This window comes from Carcharhinus amblyrhynchos, chromosome 13 (assembly GCF_965287045.1).
Source record: "Carcharhinus amblyrhynchos chromosome 13, sCarAmb.v2.hapA, whole genome shotgun sequence".
Lineage (NCBI taxonomy): Eukaryota > Metazoa > Chordata > Chondrichthyes > Carcharhiniformes > Carcharhinidae > Carcharhinus > Carcharhinus amblyrhynchos.
This window is the reverse complement of record NC_137336.1, coordinates 74,904,513-74,921,371: the sequence shown is the minus strand read 5'-3', so window position 1 is coordinate 74,921,371 and position 16,859 is coordinate 74,904,513. Positions and strand designations below refer to the sequence as shown.

At 43.3% G+C, this 16,859-nt stretch overlaps 1 protein-coding gene across 1 annotated transcript in view; it reads right to left on the bottom strand.

Annotated features, from left to right (window-relative positions):
• The window catches only part of LOC145351586 (cytolytic toxin-alpha-like), a 64,209-nt gene that overhangs the window by 19,859 nt on the left and 27,491 nt on the right, over window positions 1-16,859 (bottom strand). Inside the window, 2 exon segments of the mRNA XM_080201177.1 lie at window positions 1,279-1,344; window positions 5,122-5,178. The gene's annotated coding sequence lies outside the window, so the exon portion shown is untranslated.

Here is a 16,859-nt window from a genome sequence, read left to right as displayed (position 1 = left end):
CATTGGCTCCATCCTCCCTGGGATATGCACTGTGATGATTTCAATAGCTCCAACCTCCCTGCATTGCACACTATGTAATCTTACAGCCTCCCTACTCACTGGCTGACATACTAGTGCCCTGTTGGTGTGCTTTGTGTCTGGATCTGTCCCCAAAACTGAGCACATGCATTTATGGTGAAACACAATTACAGATTGCAATTTTAAACCAAACTGCAATGAATGTTTAGCTTTGGATTGCATTGAATATATGCATGCGAGAAGATTATTTAAATAATATTTTCAAAGGACAATTGGACAAATACAGTAAAGTGAAATAGTTGCATATGGTAGAAGTGAGGAAAGGATGAACTAAGATTGCTCTCATAGCGACCCAGCAAAGATTTGACAAGCTGAATGCCCGCCTTTATTCCTGCAAATGTTCTAAGAACATAGAACATAAGAAATAGGAGCAGGAGTAGGCCATCTAGCCCTTCGAGCCTGCCCCGCCATTCAATAAGATCATGGCTGATCTGTCGTATCTCAGTTCCACATTCCTGCCCTCTCCCCATAACCCTTAATCCCCTCTCTTATCAAAAACCCATCAAACCGCGTCTTAAAAATATTTAGCGAGGCAGCCTCCACCACTTCAACGGGCAGAGAATTCCAGAGATTCACCACCCTTTGAGTGAAGAAGTTCCTCCTCAACTCTGTTCTAAACCTTTATTTTGAGGCTGTGCCCCCTTGTCCTACCGTCCTTTCTGAGCGGGAAGAGCCTCTCCACCTTTATCCTATCCATCCCATTCATCATCTTATATGTCTCAATGAGATCTCCCCTCATTCTTCTATACTCTAACGAGTACAAGCCTAGTTTATTCAGCCTCTCCTCATAGCTCAACCCCCTCAACTCCGGTATCAGCCTAGTAAACCTCCTCTGCACTCCCTCCAAGGCCAAAATATCCTTGCGTAAATGCGGCGACCAAAACTGCACACAGTACTCCAGCTGCAGCCTCACCAGTGCCCTATACAGCCGCAGCATTCAATCCCCCTCACTCTGAAGGCCAGCATCCCATTCGCCTTCCTGACCACCTGCTGCACCTGCAGGCTGGGTTTTTGCGACTCATGCACAAGGACCCCGAGGTCCCTCTGCACCGTCGCCTGCTGCAGTTTTTCGCCATGTAAGTAATAGATATAATTCTATGATATAATTCTTTCAATATTACTTTACTACATACAATCTAAGACTGGTCTGTTAGCAGTATTAAAACATGGTAACAGTGGTCACTATCTTCTAGGTCCTACCTTATATTTGTGCACCAGATTCCGAGAGAAGGGATAGTGTTGATTCTGTAGTTTATGGAACACACCCTATGTAAAGTTCAATTACACATCAGAATCATTATGGTGACCTTTAATTGAACAGTACAACTCGCTCAACCCTATTCTCTGGTACAGAGGTTGATGCGAATGAGACATAGCATTCTTTATGTTGAAATTTTCTGATTGCTGATATTTTTGACACACCAATTAATCCCGTGTGCGGTAAATCTCCTTCTCTTCAAATTCTGGTTCAGTAGGCCTTGTAGAGAAATCATGCCCTGTGTGCAGGTATGGCCTAAAACCTTAGTTTCATTGAATGTTACTATGTTCTTGGTTATCTCATTAAACTGGAATGCTTGGAGGGTGTTTAAATTAATAGCCAAGCAATAACCTGAAACACCAACTGTTCACTCTCCACAGAAGCTGTCTGACCTGTTGAGTAATTCCAGCATTTTATTTTCATTGCCAAGGACAGTACTTGCTTATTGGGTTCAGATACAATAGGAAATACAAAAAAAAAGTCTAATATGTCTCATTCATTGCCTCATCCTTATTAATTCTGCTAGTTACATCTTCGAAGAATTTCAGTTCATACGTGAAGCATGATTTCCCTTCCATAAACCTATGCAGACTGAGTTCAAACCAACCACTGTTTTCAAAATGTTTTGCTCTAAAATTTTTGATAATGTGCTCTAGAATTTTCTGCACCACTGAATTTTCAATATCAGGTTTACTAGATTATATTCCCCTTCTTTCTCTCTACCACCCTTTTTAATTAATGGGTTTAGATAACCTCACCTCCAATCTGTAGGAACTGTCCCAGACCTCGTAGAATCTTGCAAGATGACCAGAAATGACCAGTGATGATCTCAGTGGCTCGGGCTGCTTCCTTAAATACTCGGGATGTAAGTTATCCTTCCCTAAAAAAAAAGTCAATCTGCAAACTCAAGAGGTTCCCCAAAAACACTTCTCTACTGATACTGATCTCCTTCAGCTCTTCCCTTTCTCTAAGCCCTGTGCTGGCCCACAATTCTGATATGCTATTTGTGTCCCCCGCTGTGAAGATGGAACCAACACGTGTAATCAGTTGGTCAGCACATTTCTTTGTTGTTAATTAAAAATTACCCTTTTTCTGACAGTAAGTGTCCTTCATTTGTTTTCAGCAGACTGTTTCTATGTGTATGTGAAAAGAAATAATCAGTTTTTATGTTTCCCCCCCTCCCAAACTTACTCACGTACTCTCTTTTCCCCTTACTAAGCAGTTCCCTGTCCCTCTTTTGCTGAATTCGAAACTGTTCCCAATCGTGATTTTTTTCAGTGTGCATTGTTTATGCCTGTCCCTTGGATCTAATATTTTATAAAATTTCCCTTGGAAGCCATGGTTTTGATATTCTTGCATAAGACAGGAATAAATAATTCTTGCAGTTCAACCATGAACCTTGACTGTTAGCAATTGCCTATACAGCGTCACCATTTTAAGGAACATTTCCTGACTTTTCTGGCTCCATCCTCCCTGATGATACGCTATTTGATCTCACTGGTTCCTTCATTTTGGGGATAGACTGTCTGGTCTCACAGGCTCCATGCTCCCTAGGTTAAACACTGGTTGGTCTCATTGGCACAATCTCCCTGGGATACGCACTATGATCATTTCAATAGCTCCAACCTCCCTGCATTGCACAATATGTAATCTTATAGCCTCCATACACATTGGCTTACACATTAGTGCATTCTTGTTTGGCTTTGGATCTGGATCTGTCCTCAAAAACGAGGACATATATTTATGGTGAAATAAAATTACGGATTAAGATTTTAAACCAAACTGCAATGAATGTGTAGCTTTGGATTTCATTGAATATGAGCCTGCTAGAAGTTTATTTAAATAATGTTTTCAAAAGAGAATTGGAAAGATACAGGAAAGGGAAATAATTGCATATAGTAGAAGTGAGGGAGAGATGAAATAGGATTGCTCTCATGGAGACTCAGCAAAGATTTGACAAGCTGAATGGCTGTCTTTATTCCTGCAAATGTTCAATGATATATTTCTTTCAATATTACTTAACTACTACATACAATCTAAGACTGGTCTGTTTACAATATTAAAACATGGTAACAGTGGTCACTATTTTGTAGGTCTTACCTTATTCCTATGCACCAAATTCTGAGAGAACGGATCATGTTGTAGATTCTGTAGTTTATGGAACAAACCCCGTGTGACCTTTTAATTGAACAGTACAATGCTCTCAACCCTATTCCTTGGTACAAAGGTTAATCTGATTGAGATACAGCATTATTTATGTTGAACGTTTCTGATAGATTGTTGATTTTTTTGACACCACCAATTAATCCCATGTGTGGTACATCCCCTTTTCTTCAACCTGTGGTTCAGTGGACCTTGTAGAGAAATCATGTCCTGTGTTCAGGTATGGCTATAATACCTTAGTTACACTAAATGTAACTATGTAACCTGATTATTATCTAAATACAAAAAAAAACATATCATGATATCAACAATCGATAACAAACTATCACAGATGCTAGAAACTGAAAACAGAGGAGGCTGGAAATGCTCACAACGTGTTCGGCAGTATCTGCGGTGAAAGGGCATAATGAGTTCTGATGAAAGATGATCGAGGTTGTTGACAGAGAAAGAACGAATGCCAGAATGATTTTAACAACAATAATGGCCATATTGGCTTTAAAAGGGCTATTCTGGCGAGGACTGAGCTCACTGAAATTTTTGGTGAAATTAAAGTTAAGACCAATTGCAGTTTGTAAATTTGCTGTGAAGTATGATTTGGCCTGGGAACTGTGATCCTGTGTTGACCTAGTATGGAAAGTTGTGTATTTTAGGGTAGACTGGTGACAGGGAGTTTTATGGGTTTACATGTAATCTGAACCAAGCATAATAGTGTCATTTCAAGTAATTTGATTGTCTGTCCAAGTCATATAATCAGTTTCCGCTTACACAGTTGGTTGAATGCATGTGAAATAATCTGTAGATAAATAACTAGTGCAGCCTTTGTCTTCAGCAATATCTCCATGACGATCACCATCATAAGAAATGTGCCCTAAAGGAACTTCTTTAGAGAAGACTACGAAGATAAGTTTTCTATATCAGAAATGGCCTTGACCAATATATGTTATAAACCTAAAACTGGTAGAATCTATGTTCAGTTTAGTTATTAGAGTTAATATTCACTTAAATGTTAAAGTTTAGTAAGACAGTCAAACGTATTGAAGCTGTTTGAATTGATGACTAAAGTGTTGAAAAAAACAGAGCTTACTGAGCAAATTTAGGGTGTTCTTGTTTATCTACTTAAACTGGAATGCTTGGAGGTGTTTAAAATAATAGCCAAGCAATAGCCTGAAACACCAACTTCACTTTCCGCAGAAGCTGCTTGACCTGCTCAGCATTTCCAGCATTTTGTTTTCATTGCCAAGAACAGTATTTGTTTATTGGGTTCAGATACAAAAGGAAATATTGTGTTCAGATAGAAAGTGGAAGAGTACAATGAACTCTGAGTTCAAAAGTCTTCGATCTTGATCATCAGCTTTTTTTTCGGTGTCTTAATTCTAACTCTGTGATGACTTAACAGCTTTTGGGCATAACTCTATTAGTTTCAGTTTCTTGATTACTTTGCCTTAAATTTGGATAATTTGCATCATTAGTTATTTCCCCGTTGGTAACAGAACATTGATAATCTCCGACATTGATGTTTAGTTAATGAGTATCAATCTAGTCTGCACTAGAATGTACTCACCCTTAAAAAGTTGCAAAATTGAGAAAGTTAATGAAATTAGAAAATGTTGAAAATACTTAACTCAGCAACATGTAACTTCTGCGACAGTCTTCTGTTCGTTGTGTCCAGGTTTCAATTCCTGGAATTGAATTAGACAATAGGTTATGAAAGAAGGAACTGGCTTGTTTCTAATTTGTTAACTTTCTGTCCTGCTAAAGCATTTCATCTTGCAGTGTAACCTTTCTCTTCACAGTTTGTCAGTAGATTCAAGTTATTGAAAGAAATTCTGAGCATGAAACATTGGCAATTTGGTCACTCAAAGTCTATCTGTATGGCCCTATTCACTCATATTCTTGTACATACCAATCAGAAGTTCGTTAATATCCACTGCTGTAATGAAAATTGATGTTTCTATGTCCATCGTCTATCATTCTCCCAATATTTCACAACATCACAGTGCAGTGAGGTTTATTGATTTTCTGTGCCCTTCTTATCATTACGCTCCTCATACGGTGGAAGCCATGAAATGAAAATGTTACAATTCCTGAAAATTTATACAGTTCCATTGGCTATTAAACCCTCATTTTTATATTCCATCATTAATATTGGGTTCTCATTAGATTTTCATGTCCATTTGAACTCAAATGCTGCTTTGGAATCTTACAGAACAATATACTTAATCTTGTTTGCCATTATCACTGATCCCGGTGCAGAATGGCAGCAGGATCTCCCTCCACCGCCAGCGATTCCCCTTCTTGCCCAGAGGCCCTGACTCCTATAGATTCTGATCCTGTTCGGAATGCCCATTGGGCAGTGCCAGGGGTCAGGCTGACACTGCCAAGCTGGCAATGCCCAGGGGGCACCTCCTTACTCCAGTTCGGGGCCTGCTAATGCAATGGAAAGACTAATTTAAATAATTTATTCAGCTTTGTGCTGATTTCTGGTGCAGAGCTGATGACTCCGGAAATCTTGCAGCCGGAGACACACAGAGCCTGTTGTGCCCTGTAGGCAGTCTGCTCAAGTCTCCCGCCCCTCCACCCCAAGTGTTTATAGTGTCAGTGTTTCCTTCTAGGAAGGGGTCAGTTGGTTACTGGCAGCCTCCTGGCTGTCCCAGTCTCCCATGTCTTTAGACTGTCTTCCGCCTAAGAGAGGGGACATTTCCTGCATTCTTGGTGCCCACTCATCATTGGACACCTGGAAGGTGATGATGAAATGAGCACTCAGCCTAACCCCTTGGAGCTGAGGTCACTCATTTTGTAAACCAGTGTTGGCCCATAATTTACTGAGGGGACAGTAAGCCAATGGAATGCTTCACAAATCAGAAGCTAACACAGTTAATAACATATAAAAACTTTAACATTCCTGATGTTTTTGGGTGGGAAACTTGGTATGTCACAGCTGAGGGGCACGGAAAATTGTGAAATGGGATCTCGCCGGTGAGCATTCTGTTCCCTGATTCAGATTTTGCAGCTTTCTCATTTTTAAGCTAATGTCTAACGTGGGCTCAGAATTCCATCTGTGGAAAAATTTCCATGAACTAATAGAAAATTAGCCATTGTTTCCAGTTAACAAATTCAGATCTTACTAATAAACTTACTAATAAATGCCATAAATATTATTATCTTACAGATAAGAGGAAAATCATAGAATCTACGGTGCAGAAGGAGGTGATTTTGCTCATTGAGTCTGCACAGTCCACAATCCCACCCAGGCCCTGTCCTGTAACTCCTGCTATTTACCCTGCTAATCCCCCTGACACTAAAGGGCAATTTAGCATGGTCAATCAGCATAACCGGCAGCATCACACTGGCTCCATCGTTCCTGGGTTACACACTGTATGATCTTACTGGCTCAATCCGCCCCGGATTACACACAGTCTGATCTCACTAGATCCATCAACACCAGTTTACATGCTGTATGATCTCACTGGCACCATTCTCCCAGGGTTACACAGTCTAGATCACTGGCTCAATTCTACCTGGGTCATACACTGTTTGAAATCAAAGGCTCTATCCTCCCCAGGATAAGCAATATCTAGCTCCAATTTCCCTGGGTTACATACTATCTAATCTTACTGGCTCAATCCACATTGGCTTCCACCCTGACTACTTCAATCCTCCATGGACCTGCTCTTGGGAAAGGAGGTTCATTGGTTTTTTGGTCTTGGTCTGGCTCCAAAAATAAGAACATCCATTTATGATTAACCATGCATTGCAGGTTGAACTATTTAAACTGAACTGCAATGAGAGGTTAGATTTTGGACTACAGTGCCATGATTCTGTTGGAAACTGGTTTGTTATCTTCAAATTGGATAACAAAGGAAAGGAAGTAACTGTGTTATGACGAATGGGAGTAGGAATGGAAGTATGAGCATTGTTGTCTTAGAAAGCCAGCACAGATTTGATAAGCCGAGTGGCTGTTTTTTTTTCTCTCTCTGGAAACATTCCAGTATTCGAAAATTGGAAAATATTCCCTAACTAATACAGCAAAACCATAACGGATCTGTTTGAAATACTAAAAATGGTAATACTGGTCACAATTTTCTAGCTCCCTACGTTACGCTGTTTCTTCTGAGTCTGAGAAAATGGGTAGTGTTATGGATTCTGTAGTACCCTGGGAAAAATCAACTAAACGTCATAATCATACAGATAACTTTCAATTGTGGAGTACAATCGTTTTCACCTTGTTCTCTGGTGTAAAGCTCGATCTGAATTGCAAGTATTGTTTATTCTGAACTGTTTGGATACATTAATGATATTTTCAGAAAAAAAACACATTAGTCCTGTATGTGGTACCAGTGATATTACATCTTTCCCTTCAATTTGCAGTTCAGAGGACCCAATAGAGAAATCAAGTCTAGTGGGCAAGTGTGGTTGTGTAACCTCGGTTTAGTTTTAAAGTAATCTGATTTATATCAAAATAAAAAAAGACACCAGGAGGTAACGATTACCAATCAAAAGCAAAAATAATGCAGATAATGGAAACCTGAAATAGAAACGGAGAATATTGTAAATACTGACAACAGGTCAGGCAGCATCTGTAAAGAGGGAACACAATGAATTTTGATGAAAAATCATCCACCCGAAGCATTAACTCCACTCTCCAAAGAAGCTGCTTGACCTACTCAGCACTTTTTTTTTATTGCAAAGATCAATGTTTGTTTGTTGGGTTCAGACATAATCAGAAACAGTAGTGAGTTCTGAGTTCAGAGAGAGATGTCTTTGAACTTGGATCACTACCTGTTCTCACCTTTCTTAATATTAACTCTGTGCTAACATAATAGTTTTGAACATTTGTTTATTCATCTCAGGAGCCAGATTCCTGTGCCTTGAATTTGGATAACTTCCATCATTGGTTATTTTCCAATTGGCAGGAGATCACTGATTATAGTCTCCTTGATTAATCCTTAGTTAGTGTTTAGCTGCCTGGGCTGAACTAGAATGTTCGCATCAATGAACTAGTTGAAAAACTATAGAAATCTAATGGAATTAGAAAATGCTGGAAATATTCAAGTCAGCAATTTGCAACGTCTGCAGCATTTTGCAATTGTGTTCTTTCTTGGTCCCACTTCCTGGAACTGAACTAGAAAATAGGTTATGCGAATAAGGGGCGTGTTTTTGTTCCCAGTTTGTTCATTTTCAGTCTGTTAACGTTTCTCCCACTATTATGCAATCTTTTTCTTCACAGCCTGTCACTGGATTCAAATTGGGCAGCATGGTAGCACAGTGGTTAGCACTGCTGCTGCACAGCTCTAGGGACCTGGGTTCGAATCCTGGCTTGGGACACTGTCTGTGTGGAGATTGCACATTCTCCCTGTGTCTGCGTGGGTTTCCTCAGGGTTCTCCAGTTTCCTCCCACAGTCCAGAGATGTATGGGCTAGGTTGGTTGGCCATGCTAAATTGTCCCTTAGTGTGCCCTGTGATGCATAGGTTAGAGAGACTGAGTTCGGAGAGTGTGTAATTCGGGGGCATGGAGCCAGTGAGATCAGATGGTGTGTAACCCGGAGGGTAAATATGTAGGGATATGGGGATAGGCCTGGGTGGGATTCTGGTTGGTGCTGAATGGCCAGGAACCCTGTGAAGATCGACATTGTTCAATTGAGTTGCATGTTGATCCATTTGATTTGGGCAGCTGGGCACCATCCACTTTTTTTTATTATTAATTCATAAGATGTAGTGCTTGCTGCCTTAGCCAGCATTTATTGTCCAATTCCATGTGATTGCGGTGGTGATCTTCCTTTTTGAACTGCTGCAGTCCATGTAATATATGTAAACACACTGTGTTGTTTGGGAAAGAGTTCCAGGATTCCTCTCTAATGGCAATGAAGGAATGGCAATGTGTTTCCTGATCAGTATGTTGAGTGGCTTCAAGGAAAATTTCCAGGCGGTGATTTTCCCATGTGTCAACTGCCTTTTTCTTTCTAGATGACAGTGGTTGTGGGTTTGGAATTTGCTACTTCAGAAGGCTTGATTGGTGCGAGGTTTAAAGACTCGTTGACCGTAGGGCGGTCCGGTCTCCTGCGGTCTCGTACCAGTGTCCTCAGCTACCAATGCGCATTGATGATGGAGGGAGTGGATATTTTTTGATGAGATGCCAATCAAATGGGTTACTATGTCCTGGACGGCATAACGTGAGCATTGTTGAAGCTGTACTCATCCCGAAAGAAATAACAGAGTACTCCATCAAATGCCCGATTCCTTGGCTTTCGAAAGTCAGGAGATGAGATTTTGCCATCAATTATTTCTAATCATGGGATCTGAGCATCGTTGGCTGGGCCAGCATTTATTGTTCCTCTCCCATTTCCGTTGAACTGAATGGCTTGTTAGGTTATTTCAGAAGGCATTTTCAGAGACAACAATATTGTTTTTAGTCTGAGGTTACATAAAGGCCAGCCCAGGCAAGGATCATAGATTTACTTGAGTAAAGGACATCAGTGAACCAGATGGGTTTTCACAACAATTGACAACGGTTTCATAGGGTTTGAACACAGGTCTTCAGTTCAACAGCCTGGCCCTATGTCTTTGGATTATTGCACTGATTACAATACGACTGTATACTACCTCCCCTCCCATCTGACTTGCTGTTGGAGCAATAGTATGCATATGAGTAATCCAGTTCAGTTTCAGGCCAACAGTAAACCCCAGGGTGTCGGTAACGGACAATTCGGCGATGGTAATGCAATTGAATTTCAAAGGAGGAATGATCAGATTTTCTCTTATTGGAGATTGTCATTGCCTGACACTTGTGTGGCGCTAACACTACTTGTCATTTGTCAACCCAAAAGTGGATATTGTCTATTTCTTACTACATTTGAACATGGTCGACTTCAGTATCTGTGGGTTTGCGAATGGTGTTGTGCATTGTTCAATTATTAGTGAATGTCCCCACTTCTGACAGTATTTTGGAAGAATAGCTCAAGGCGGGTAGGCCTCAGAAACACACATGAGAAACTCCAGCAGTAGTGGCATGGAACGGAGATGGCTGACCTCCAACAATTACATGTGCTCGCAAAAACAGAGGTCCTGAGGGTGTTGGCATGAGATCCCAATGAGGAAGGAACCAGTTTACAGAGGAGTGTTTTGGAGGTTTCCTCTGAAGTCCTGAGGCGGTGATGCTTTTAGCCAAGGGTTCTATCAAGAAATACATCTGGGTGAACAAGTTTGGGGCCTTGATACTGTTGTGACCACCAGGGTGATATCCAATTCCATCTTGGCGCTGGTAGCGTGAAGGTGAAATATATTGTTGACTGCTTTCCTGGGTTCCTATATGTGAAGACATGTCTCGTGACTGGCAGGCAGCTCTTCAATATCTAAGCCTGCACGCTAATGTAGATGATGACATCTGTGTCGATAAATCTACCAGGACCAAGTTGAAAGTCGTAATGTGACGTACAAGTGAAGATGTGTGGGGTAAATCCGAGGTAAATATTCTGTGAAGGATCTGGTTTTGTCACCCAGAAGTACCGTGAAACATCTGGACAGCAATTCAATGGTTGAGGAAAGAAAAAAACTCTTGACTGTGACAAACAGATTTAACCTGCCAGGATGTACAGCAGCGTTCAGTAAAGGAAAGGAATTGTATCCCCGACTTCCAGTTCTTTTGAAAGCCATTTTTCAGCCAATGTGAGTGTTATTAGGAGCTGAGCACCAATTGCTAATTCTTCCTTGTTTAAAGTCTGCTCCATCCACACTGATGAGAACCTTTCACTGGGGTCAAGACAGCACCCTGATGAGAAGGACCTTCCTATTGGCTGGGAGCAGGTGATTGATAGCCGCTACAACAAATGGGGAGAGGGTGTAGATTGCAGCCCCGCCCTCTTCATTCTCCAGGCAGCGGCGCGCTCGGGTTGTAACCGCCTGTGCGCGAGACGGACAGCACGGAAGGAACTCCAAGACTCGCGCACTGCGCAGGCCCTTTGTGAGTTGTGATCTGGGGAGGGGGGGAAGGGGGGAGAGGGGGAAGGAAGACGCAGTTCTCCGTATGCGCATGCGCCGGGCACTTTGAGCGCGTGCAGTTTTACATCACAAACAACGACGCGCAGTCGCAGAGTTGCTTCTTTCCAGAAGTTTCGGCGGTAGAAAGTCCGGGTGAGAAAGCGATGCAAATATTTATACTCGGTTCTGAGCAGGGAGGATTTTCAGCTTTTTTAATCGTGTTTAAGAAGCGGCCTGGTTCCTGGACCAATTCTGGGGAGAAAATGGCGAATTCCGACTTTCCCAGAAAGCAAAGAGAGTGAAGATGGAGATAGTGAAATCAGAGAGTGTAATCCCAGGGAGATAGAGATAGTGAGATCAGAGAGAGTAATCCCAGGGAGATAGAGATAGTGAGATCAGAGAGAGTAATCCCAGGGAGATAGAGATAGTGAGATCAGAGAGAGTAATCCCCGGGAGATAGAGATAGTGAAATCAGAGAGAGTAATCCCAGGGAGATAGAGACAGTGAGATCAGACAGTGTAATCCCAGGGAGATAGAGACAGTGAAATCAGAGAGAGTAATCCCAGGGAGATAGAGATAGTGAGATCAGAGAGAGTAATCCCAGGGAGATAGAGATAGTGAGATCAGAGAGAGTAATCCCCGGGAGATAGAGATAGTGAGATCAGAGAGTGTAATCCCAGGGAGATAGAGATAGTGAAATCAGAGAGAGTAATCCCAGGGAGATAGAGATAGTGAGATCAGAGAGAGTAATCCCAGGGAGATAGAGATAGTGAGATCAGAGAGAGTAATCCCAGGGAGATAGAGATAGTGAGATCAGAGAGAGTAATCCCAGGGAGATAGAGATAGTGAGATCAGAGAGAGTAATCCCCGGGAGATAGAGATAGTGAGATCAGAGAGTGTAATCCCAGGGAGATAGAGATAGTGAGATCAGAGAGAGTAATCCCAGGGAGATAGAGATAGTGAAATCAGAGAGTGTAATCCCAGGGAGATAGAGATAGTGAAATCAGAGAGTGTAATCCCAGGGAGATAGAGATAGTGAGATCAGAGAGAGTAATCCCAGGGAGATAGAGATAGTGAAATCAGAGAGTGTAATCCCAGGGAGATAGAGATAGTGAAATCAGAGAGAGTAATCCCAGGGAGATAGAGATAGTGAGATCAGAGAGAGTAATCCCAGGGAGATAGAGATAGTGAGATCCGACAGTGTAATCCCAGGGAGATAGAGATAGTGAGATCCGACAGCGTAATCCCAGAGAGGTAGAGCTAGCGAAATCCGACAGCGTAATCCCAGGGAGATAGAGCTAGCGAAATCAGACAGCGTAATCCCAGGGAGATAGAGCTAGCGAAATCAGACAGTGTAATCCCAGGGAGATAGAGATAGTGAGATCAGATAATGTGTAATGGGGGGAGGGTGGGAATGGAGGCAGTGAGATCTGTCTGTAAACACAAGAGGATGGTACCAATATGAACAGACAGTGTCCAATCCAGGCAGGATGGAGACATGGCGATCAGACAGTGTGTAAACTGGAGAAAACGGAGGCAGCGAGTTCAGACAGTGCGTAACCCGGGAAGGATGGAGACTGAGTTCGGGGGCATGGAGCCAGTGAGATCAGACGGTGTGTAACCCGGAAGGGATGGCCGCAGTGTGTAGCCTGGGGAGGATGGAGGGTGATGCTAACGGGTAAGGCCATAAGAACATAAGAAATAGGAGCAGGAGTAGGCCATCTAGCCCTTCCAGCCTGCCCCGCCATTCAATAAGATCATGGCTGATCTGAAGTGGCTCAGTTCCACTTTCCCGCTTTCTCCCCATAACCCTTAATTCCCTTGTCTATCAGAAATCTATCTACCCGTGTTTTAAAAGTATTTAGCGAGGTAGCCTCAACCACTTCAACCGGCAGAGAATTCCAGAGATTCACCACCCTTTGAGTGAAGAAGTTCCTCCTCAACTCCATTCTAAACCGCGCCCCCCCCCGCTATGTTGAGGCTGTGCCCTCTAGTCCTGCTGTCCTTTCTGAGCAGGAAGAATCTCTCTACTTCTTACCCTATCCATCCCTTTCATTATCTTGTACATCTCTATAAGATCCCCCCTCATCGTTCTAAACTCCAACGAGTACAGACCCAGTCTATTTAGTCTCCCTTCATAGTCTAACCCCCTCATCTCCAGTATCAGCATAGTGAACCTCCTCTGCACTCCCTCCAAGGCCAAAATATCCTTGCGCAAGTACGGCAACCAAAACTTCACACAGTACTCCAGCTGCAGCCTCACCAATGCCCTGTACAGTTGCAGCAAGACCTCCCTACTTTTATATTCTATCCCCCTCGCTATAAAGGCCAGCATCCCATTCGCCTTCTTGATCACCTGCTGCACCTGCAGACTGGGTTTTAGCGACTCATGCACAAGGACCCCCAGGTCCCTCTGCACCGGAGCATGCTGCAGCTTTTCGCCCTTTAAATAGTAATCCCTCCTACTATTATTTCTGCCAAAGTGGATAACCTCACACTTGCTAACATTGTACTCCATCTGCCAGGTCCTCGCCCACTCGCTCAGCCTATCCAGATCCCTCTGCAGACTTTCCACACCCTCCACACAATTTGCTTTTCCACTCATCTTCGTGTCACCAGCAAATGTCGTCAGCCTAAACTCAGCCCCCTCCTCCAGATCATCTGTATAAATGGTAAATAGCTGAGGCCCCAGCACTGATCCCTGTGGCACTCCACAAGTCACCAACCGCCAATCAGAATAGCACCCATCGATACCAACTCTCTGCCTCCTATTGGACAACCAATCCTCTATCCACACTAACACCTTACCCCCAACTCCATTTTTAGTCATTTATTTTTCATCAAATTGATTTTCCCCAGCTACATTTGCACTTTTCATGTGTGACACTTCCCTTCCTTTTCTGGAATTCTCCATCTGAATATCAGCGAATAGACATGGATGAACACTTACAATAAACCAGAATTCCAGAGTGAGATTGACCGTACTTCCTCTGAGCCTTTGAATAATGTTCCCTTAACCTGTGTATTTGTTCGGATGATGCAACGTCTGAGCACCTGACATTGTTTTCTCAACTTCAGAAGTTGACTACCCGCACTATAGTTTGAAAAAATTATGCCGTTTTGCTGCATTTCCCAAAATAATGTCTTCATTCGTTGGCGCCCAGAAAGGAATCTAGCATTTCACTCATTCGTTCCTTCAAACGAGGGTAGAAGTGTTAGGGCTTTTCGAGGGCATTAAAACCAATAAATCTCCGGGGCCTGATTGCATTTATCCTAGGCTGCTTAGAGAGGCGAGGGATGAGATTGCTGGGCCTCTGGCGCAAATCTTTGTCTCTTCTTTGGACACAGGTGAGGTCCCAGAGGACTGGAGGATAGCGAACGTGGTACTGTTGTTTAAAAAGGGTAGGAGGGATACCCAGGTAACTATAGGCCAGTGAGCTTAACATCAGTGGTGGGTAAGTTGATGGAGAGGATTCTTTGGGATAGGATGTACGCGCACTTGGAGCATTGCGATCTGATTAAGGATACGCAGCATGGCTTTGTCAAGGGGAAGTCTTGCCTTACGAATCTGGTAGAATTCTTTGAGGAGGTGACAAAAACGGTTGACGAAGGACGAGCCGTTGATGTCGTCTATATGGATTTCAGTAAGGCGTTTGACAAAGTCCCTCATGGTAGGTTGGTACAGAAGATTAAAGCTCATGGGATTTGTGGTCAGGTATCTAGATGGGTAGAGAACTGGCTTGCAAAGAGGAGTCAGAGGAGTTGTGGAGGGGTCTTTTTCTAGGTGGAGGTCTGTCACTAGTGGTGTGCCGTAGGGCTCGGTACTGGGACCCCTTCTCTTTGTAGTGTAGAGAAGTGATTTGGAAGGGGGAGTCGGTGGTGTGATCAGCAAATTTGCTGATGACACCAAGATGGCTGGATTGGCGGGCAGTGAGGAGCAGTGTCTGGCAACACAGCGGGATATTGATCGGCTGGTTGATTGGGCAGATACGTGGCAAATGGAGTTTAATCCGGATACATGTGAGGCGATGCATTTTGGCCGGAATAATGTAGGGGGAAGTTTTATGAAAAAGGGTAAGCCTATAAGGAGTATAGAGTCGAAGCGAGACCTGGGGGTGCAAGTGCACAAGCCTTTGAAGGTGGCAGTGCAAGTGGAGAGTGTGGTGAAGAAAGCCTATGGTATGTTAGCCTTTATAGGAAGGGGTATAGAATATAAGAGCTGGAGTCTAATGTTGCAGATGTATAGAACGTTGGTTAGGCTGCATTTGGAGTACTGCGTACAGTTCTGGTCGCCTTACTACCAGAAGGACGTGGAGACTCTGGAGAGAGTGCAGAGGAGATTTACCAGGATGTTGCCTGGTATGGAAGGACTGGGGTATGAGGAAAGATTGAAGAAATTGGGGCGCTTTTCCCATGAACGACGCCGACTGAGGGGGGGATCTAATAGAGGTATATAAGATTATGAAGGGTATAGATAGAGTAAACAGAGGTAGGCTATTTCCTATAATAGAGTCACGTAGGACAAGGGGCCATGGACTTAAGGTGAGGGGGGAGAGGTACAACACAGATATTAGAGGGAGGTTTTTCACTCAGAGGGTAGTGGGTGTATGGAATGCTCTGCCAAGTAAGGTGGTGGAGGCAAACATGCTAAGAGTCCTTTAAGAGTAACTTAGACAGGCACATGACTGAGCTGGAGATGGGTGGATATAGGAGAACCTTTAATTAAGGGTCATTAGCATTGGGGTGTCCCTAGAAATGTAAATGGGTATAGTATGATAATAATGTTTTTCTCTGTTTTCATTCACAGGTTTGAAGTCGGTCCACCTCGTGTCCAACGAGGGGCATACACGCGATGGGTCGTACTGGGGCTGCTCTTGGTTGTTCGAGATTGGCCTAGTGCTTCATGTCGTTAGTGTGTGCCTAAACTGGACAAGATACTGGGCAAGACGACAGCTCAGTGACTATCGCTGATTGCTGTGCAGACACATGGATTTGGGCCGGTGTCTGTGGGAGTTTGCGCATTCTCCCCGTGCTTGCGTGGGTTTTCTCCGGGTGCTCCGGTTTCCTCCCACACCCCAAAGATGTGGTGTTAGGCTGATTGGCAGGAATAAATTGTCCCGAAATCAGTTTTTCCTCAATCTGGATGGCCATAAAACATTAGATAGGGGTCATGGGTAGAGAGGTGGAGTTGAGGTGGCAGCGTGGGCTCGTTGGGCCGAAGGACCTGTTTCCCAGGCTGATTTTGTTCTTTGTTCTTTGACTGGTTAATGTTTGCCCCGACTGGTCAATGTTTTCCCCTCGGTTGGTTAATGTTGTGCCCCTGCTTCTCCAGGGACTGTGCCCGAGTGGTTAATGTTTTCCCCTCACTTCTCCAGGCACCAAGTCC